This window comes from Tupaia chinensis, unplaced genomic scaffold, assembly GCF_000334495.1.
Source record: "Tupaia chinensis unplaced genomic scaffold, TupChi_1.0 Scaffold000063_1, whole genome shotgun sequence".
Taxonomy (NCBI): Eukaryota; Metazoa; Chordata; class Mammalia; order Scandentia; family Tupaiidae; genus Tupaia; species Tupaia belangeri.
In genome coordinates, this window is record NW_006159521.1 from 1,772,173 (window position 1) to 1,779,842 (window position 7,670).

Here is a 7,670-nt window from a genome sequence, read left to right on the forward strand (position 1 = left end):
CGGGGGCCCCCGCCCCTCCAGCGGCTTGCTGTACCTGTCCCTCAGCCCCTCGGGGGTCGCGTCTCTGACCTTCTCCCCCACTCCTTTATCTGCCAACGAGCGCTCCCCAGCGCCGCGGCCAGGACTCGGGCTGGGGCGGCGGTCCCCCTCTCTCCGGATCCGAGGAGAGCCGCGACCCTGCTGCCCCCAGTCGCCGGCTGTCTTTCGAGGGGTGGAGGTGTCTCTCATCTCCTCTGCCTAATGGGGCAGCATCATCTGGTAAACCTTTCTCCAAATCTCCTGCCCGGATACATCCCATTACCATGTTTAATGCCTCTGCTACCAGGAGGGGAGACGAGGCGCGGTGTTTGGTCTCTGGGGTGAGATGATAATGATGATGATGACTGGAGCTGTCCCTGGGAACATGGGGAAATCTTTTCTGTGGTGGGTGGCAGGTTCCTGGGAGACACGAGGAAGCCTGGAGCTGGTGCCACCTCTCCCAGGAGGTTATGTAAAAGACATGCTATCTGTCTTAACCGTAAAGCATGGGGACAACATCTGCCCGAGTTTTAAGAAAAAAATGTAATATTTTGAAAATTTGGATGATCGAATAATAGGAATAACAAATCTAAACAGACGAACCTTACATCTTTGTAATTACATATCCGGAGATAGCATTACATGGTTAACACTTTGGTGTATTTTCTAACAGGCACTTAAAATTTTTTTTCAAATAGTATTTGGCGCATCCTTTCATGGGATTTACCCATTCTATAATACATATGTTCCAAAACTGATTTATTTTATCTGAATAATTTCTTTGGCCAGCCTGATTAAAATTGGTTGGTTGTTTATTCCTAGCTGTTCTGTTATCATTATCTCTGTCATTGGGCTTTCCTCCAAAATGATCATTAGCTAAATGGTTTTAAAAATCAAATGTTAAAAATTATTTGTTTGAATTTAGACAATAGTGTATTTTTCTAGTTCTGCTTGTGCTGGATGCTCAAAAAGGGCAAGTGTTAGTGGAAAGCAAGAAAACTGTGATTATTTGCAGTGGAAAGAAACCTCTTTAACTCAAGGTTTTGTAAAATTGATTTCCATTGGTTATTTTTAGACCAAAGTTGTTTTGTGACATTGTTTGTTTCATAGTGCTTTTTGTGATTAGCACAGGATGGTTATGTGCCTTTGATTATGTATGTTTCTGTAGCTTGGGTTTATACAAGCAAAGTTGATTGCCCTAGCTGCCTGTTAGACATACTGTATGTGTTCACATCTATACAAATGTATTCTGCATGTATATACTTTTTTATATCTTGGAAATTAGTTCAAGTGCCTGTTACACGAGAAAAGACAGAATTAGAGAGAGCAAAGAATAGTCGTAATATTTTTCCAAACACATGACAGGATTGTATGGCAGAATGAGATACCTAGGGAGGCTGGAAATCTGGAAGTTTTTAAAAATAGGATAGATTGTCGTCTGTCTAGGGTTGTTGTCATTGGAATGGATTTAATGGCCTATTAAGGCCTCTTGTAATTCCAGACTTTAATGAATTTTGCTTTTCCCCAAGGTTCTTATCACTTTGCTTCTTACATTTCCAGTCATGCCGTTTTCGTGTGACACCCGTTCGTTAGCTGGTCATGCACTCCATTCCCAGTGCAGGCATCCTGGTGGTGGTATGTGGAAGGGAAAGCAAGTGTACATGCATCACGTAGTCTGCTTATTATAAACATCTCCTGAAACCTATCTGATTTAAAGGAATTTCAGAGAATGTGTTGTTGATTGGGCTGGACTTATTCATAAAGACAAATAATAGTAGCACTATTTTAATGACCTATGCATTTCCCTTCCAGAATAGTTTAGCTTTTGCAGTAGAGTGGGGGAAGAGACTGTATACATTGAACAACTGGTGTTTTAAAATTCTGATTTTCAGAACATAAAATGACAGTAGCGATGACCTTGTGGTTTGGGGGTGTGGGGGGAAGTTTGTGCTAGAATAGAAGCAAACTTGTGAAATAAAACTTGAATTTGATAGTTGGACAACTGTATGATTACAAATTTACTCTAATTTATTGAAGATTTTTTTATTATAAATAAAACTGAACAGACACATGAAATGCACCTGCAGATTATCATGGTGATGAAAACATGAATAATTGGTTAAGTCATTTAAAAGGTTAGCATAGCCAGTAATGTCATATCAGTTAGCTTTAAAAAAAAACTAAAGAAAGTATAGTAAGGGAGCATAAATAGGTATTTGTTTAATAGATGTCAGATACGATTTTTATGATTATAGCTTGTTTCTAAGTTAATATTAAAGGGAATATTAAATTCCAAAAAAGATCCCTGACAGCTGCACCAGATAATAGAGGGATTTTATTTATTTTTTCAGTTTATTTTGAAATAATGTTCAATAAATAGAAAAGTTTCAAAGATGGTTCAGGGTTCTTAATATACCTTCACTCAGCATCCTCCAGTGCCAACAACTTGCATAACCATAGTACAATGATCAAAACCAGAGAGTTAGCGATGGTATAATATTGTTAACTGAACTGTAGATTTTCCTGGAATTTACCAGTTTTCCCCCCTAATTCCTTTGTTCTGGTCCAGGATCTGATCCAGGATCCCATATTGCATTTAGTTTTCATGTATTCTTAGTTTTTCTGTCTGTGACAGTTCATCAGTCTTTCCTCATTTTTCATGACCTTGACACTTTTGATGAATACTAGCCAGTTATTTTGTACAATTTTTCTCATTTTGGGTTTGTCTGATGTTTTTCTCATGACTAGATTGAAGTTATGCGTGTTGTGCAAGAAAACTATGGACGTGATGTTGGGTCCTCAATTTCTCTCTTATTAGTGGAGTCATGGCGTCGAACTGCTAGATTGCTGGTGATATTTTAACCTCGCTCATTTTGATAAGGTGGCTTCTGCAGGATTCTTCACTGTGAAGTTACTATTGTCCCTTGTAATTGATACATGTCTTGGGGAGGTACTTTGAGAATACGCTGATAAACTGTTTCTCCTCAAACTTTCTCCCACTGATTTTAACATCTATTGGTGGGTCATGTCTGCAACAGTTATTCCTGTGGTGTTTTCTGATGGTGATTTTATTTCTCTCATTCCTCCTGCATTTATTCATTGGGATTCTTCTGTAGGAGCTGTCTCTTCTTCCTCACTTATTTATTCCGTTATTTATTTGTGTCAGTAGGTTCTCATGGATATTCATTTTATTCTATAGGTTATAATCCAATACCGTTACTTATTTTGTTGTTCACATCATTCCAGGTTGGCTGCCACCCTTTTTCAAGAACTTTCTTGCATTCCCAGGCTATTCCACACTCATCTTTTAGTTTTCCCTGTCCCTGTTCTGGAATGAAACACTTCTTCAAGGAGCTCTTTCTCCTTTTATTGGAGCATCTAAAATCAAGATCTGGATACTTCGTGGATTTATTGGGGTGTCATTGTTATTAGGCTTTCAGATGACAGAAGCAGGAATATATGTATATATGCATGTGTATATATATTCCTTACACTATACACTATATGCACTATATGTATAGTAGGTATTGGGTTGTCGGAATAGTCATGACATATTTCTCAGTTTTTCTGTGCAAAAATGCATCATGACTTTTTTGACGACCATGTATATATACATATTTGTTCTTTTATGTATGTACATACTTATCTGTATTTATTTCTATACTGTATATATTAAAAACCTGAGTTTATATTCTATCAGATCTAGCAGATACCTTCTATTCCAGGCTAATAATACAAGGCTTATTCTAATCTTGGCTTAGGTGTAACTTTTCTATCTTTAACAGAAACCTGGCTCTTAACTATCTTTCATATGCTCACTTGTTTGTTCACTTGTTCAATATGTATCAAATAGTTACAGATTGCTAATCCATACCTTGTGAAAAACATATTTACTAATTAGAGTGAATATTTGTATATAGTGCTCTTTTTTTTTTTTGTATTTAACCTTATAGTATCTAGTCAAAGTACTATTATCCAAAATTGGTTCTTTTTTTTCGAGCGGGTACAGAGTGTATACTCATCAGAGGGACAGAGAGAGACAGCAGAGAGAGAAGGAAAGTAAGAATTCACCTTCTAGGGAGTATGGCCACACTGCAGCCCCTTTTCCGTTCTCTTTTTGGGATTCTGTACATGCTTGCACACATGCTTGGTGCCATTTTCAAGCTACAGGGTCTGGGACTCAAATTGCAAGAGTCAGCCATGTGGGATCCAATGCCTTAACTACCACACTACCTCCTGGCCCCAAAGTTAGGTATTACATTTTGTTCCCTACTCTTATTAATGTGGCCATATTATTCATCCGTAATGAAGTTAGGTTCATTTGTTGCTGTCTGTATTTCATTTTGGATTCCCCCAATCCTAGTTAATTTTGACTAATTATTATTATTAATTTTTTGGTGTATAAAACATTGCAGTTACTGAACAGTACTACTGCTGAACACTACTACATAAAAAATATACTCAGAGAAGTGTCGTCAAAAAAAAAGCTATCACATTCTCATCCCCTTACTTTTATTTCTACCTCTATCCTATGATCTGATCTGTAGATAACCAGTTTTCTTTTTTCTTCTTCTTCTTCTCTTTTTTTTTTTTTCCTCCAGATTTTTGTTTAGGGCAGTGCTTTGGCCAGAGAGATAGAAAGTGAGAAATAACCCCCCAGGGGGATGACCGTGGCACAAACCCTTCTCCTCCATTCTCCTCTTGGGATTTTGGGCATGCATGCACATGTGCCTGGCAAGAGTTTTGAGCCACCAGATATGGGACTCAAACTGCCCTTGACTACGTGGGAGTCCAGTGATGTAACCTTTACACCATCTACTGGTCCCTAGTTTCTGTTTTCTTTTCCTTCCTTATTTTTCCCCTCACAAATGAATAAATATGTGTGTCTCTTTACATTTCTTTTTTTTCCTCATACATACACGTTTTTTCATCCATGTTGTAGCATGTATTAGTATTTTCTTTTTATACCTGATTGATAGGCCATTATATGAATATGCCATATTTGCTCATTCATGGATCAACTCATGGGCCACTTGGTTTTCCACTTTTTGACTTTGGAATAATATTGCAGTGAACATTCAAGTATAGTTTGTGTGTGTATGTGTGTGTGTGTGTGTGTGTGTGTGTGTGTACATGTATTTTCAATTCTTCTGGGCATTTACCTGGGGATGGAATTGCTGGGTCATAAAATTATTTGGTGTTTTAACTTTTTGAGGAACTGCCAAACTGGGGGCTGGGGAAATTTGTGCCAGGAGCCTCTATAGGTACCAGGTGTGAAGACTCACAAATTCCTTATATAACATGGCTTAGTATTTGCAGATAATCAAAGCACAATATCCTTTAAATCATCTCTCAATTACTTATAATGCCTAACACAATTTAAATGCAATGTAACAATTGTTATATGGTTTTGTTTAAGGAATGACAAGAGAAAAAAGGTTTATATTTGTTCAGTACAGATATAGCCACCTTTTTTTTTCTTGAGTATTTTTGGTCTAGGATTTGTTCAGCTTGTGGATGCAGAACCTCAAATATGGAGAGCTGACTGTATATACTCATTTGCAGTTTGCATTTTTTTACTGAGTAGTGTATCCTGGAAGTGACTCTAAATCAGTTTGTTCTATAACATTATTTTCTTTTAAAAATTATTACATTTTTATTTATTATAAAATTTTCTATTTTATTTGCTACAGGGCACAGTGTGCCCTCACCAGAGAGAGACAAAGAAAAAGAGTGAAAGTGAGGAAGTAAGCTGCCAGGTCTGGGACTTGAACCATGGTCAGCCATGTAGGAATACAGTGGCATTAACTGCCATGACACCTGCTGGCCTCACCATAACATTCTTTAATGAAGATGAAAAATCGTCAAGGAAGTATTACAAAAGAAATGCAAGGAACAAGGGCAAAATTAAACAGTTTTGATACTTTGAGAGACGTAATGGGAGGCTTGTGTAAGTTCAGTTAAGCTAGATGGTAATACTGAAATCAATCCATTTGTTTTATACCAAAGAAACCCCCTAACATGATAAAGTCTTGTGATAACCTTGGTGAACACCATTTGGATGTTTCATGATCATTTACTCCTTTTCAAACTCAGGTGAGAAATGTCTAGAATGTTTAGAAATGTCTTCATTTAGAATTCCTTCAACTCTGCATCCTGTAAAGGGACCAGTTTTCATCACTGTAGAAGCTGAAAATGTCTTCTCATTAGTAATGCTAGGGTACCTTCATTTCCTCTGTAGCCTCCATTCGAAACAGTGATTCTTTATCCTGTTGGTGAACTGACTTTTGAATAATACTGCAAAATACTCCATCTCTAAATGAGTCTTTTAAGTCTTAGTCTTACTCAACAAGACCATTATGTTACGTGCCATATTCCATCCCCAATGTAATAAACCACAAATATTATAAAATCTTCTCAGAGACCAGCAGGTGACATGGTGGTTAAGGTGCTGGACATTCCCACATGGCTGATCACGGTTCAAGTCCCGGACATGGTGGCTTACTTTCTCAATTTCCCCACCTCCTGTGTCTCTCTCTGTCACATTAAAAATGAATGAATGAATGAATGAATATAAAAATAAAATAAAATAAAATCTCTAGACAATACATTGCTACTGTTTGAGAAAAAAAAGAGGACTGGAAGTTAGGCTGGTTGACTTTATTCTTTTCATGGATCCTCTCAGTCACTATAGATACTGCTATACTGCTAATAAAAAATATGCTCTTCTGTGAAGCCTTTAAAAAATTAAAATTCCAAGGAAGAGATGGCTGAGGTCTCAGCTCAAATATCTCCAAATACATTCTTATCTATTCTCTGACCTTTACCAGTGTCATTTCCTGGTTGTTTCCCAGATCAATGCCACTCTCTATTCTGTGGCAAAAGCTTTTTTGTAGAGTTGGGTTTTTTGTTTTTGTTTTTGTGGTGGAGGTTTTTTCTTTAGGGCGCGTGAGCTTCCAGGGGAGTAGGGGGGGAGACAGACAGAGATAGTAAGAGGGAAAGTGAGAAATCACCCCTTGGGGGGATGGCTATGCCACAATTCCTTTTCCTCCATTCTCTTCCTAGGATATTGGGCACACATGTACATGTGCCCAGCATGAGTTTCAAGCCACTGGGTCTGGGACTTGAACCTCAGTTGGCCATGTGGGAGTCCAGCGATGTAACTGCTATGCCATCTGTTGGTCCTGAGTCAGGTTTCTTGAAAGCCAAATCCTGGATTCACATCTCCTACCAGCGCTCTAGACGCAACTGGATGTGTTTCATTGCCAGGATGCTAGACTTGCAGTGCCGAGCAAGCTAGCAGGCTGCTCTCACTACATGGTAAAACCAGCAGCAGTCTGCGGTATCTCATATCTTCATCTGGCTGCACACTGAAATCCATGTCTCTTACTAAGTCCTATCATTCCCCCCCCCGCCCCCACTAGAGCTCTACCTACCAGTGTGGGCAGGCAGCTTCTTTTATTTTTTATTTTTATTTTTTTTTCAGGAAGGAAGAAAAGTTTATATTTCCATTTAAGAAAACAAACAAGAAAAATATTTTAATAAATTGCTGAACCTATCAACAACTCAAAAGAAAGTAAAATGTTAAAATTGGGAAAACAGGGACCAGCAGTTGGTGTAATGGCTGTGTCGCTGGACTCCCATGTAGTTGT

General features: G+C 38.2%; 1 protein-coding gene across 9 annotated transcripts in view; it reads left to right on the forward strand.

Moving 5' to 3' along the window:
* The window catches only part of HERC1 (HECT and RLD domain containing E3 ubiquitin protein ligase family member 1), a 252,265-nt gene that overhangs the window by 616 nt on the left and 243,979 nt on the right, over positions 1 to 7,670 (forward strand). The gene's annotated exons all lie outside the window — the stretch shown is intronic.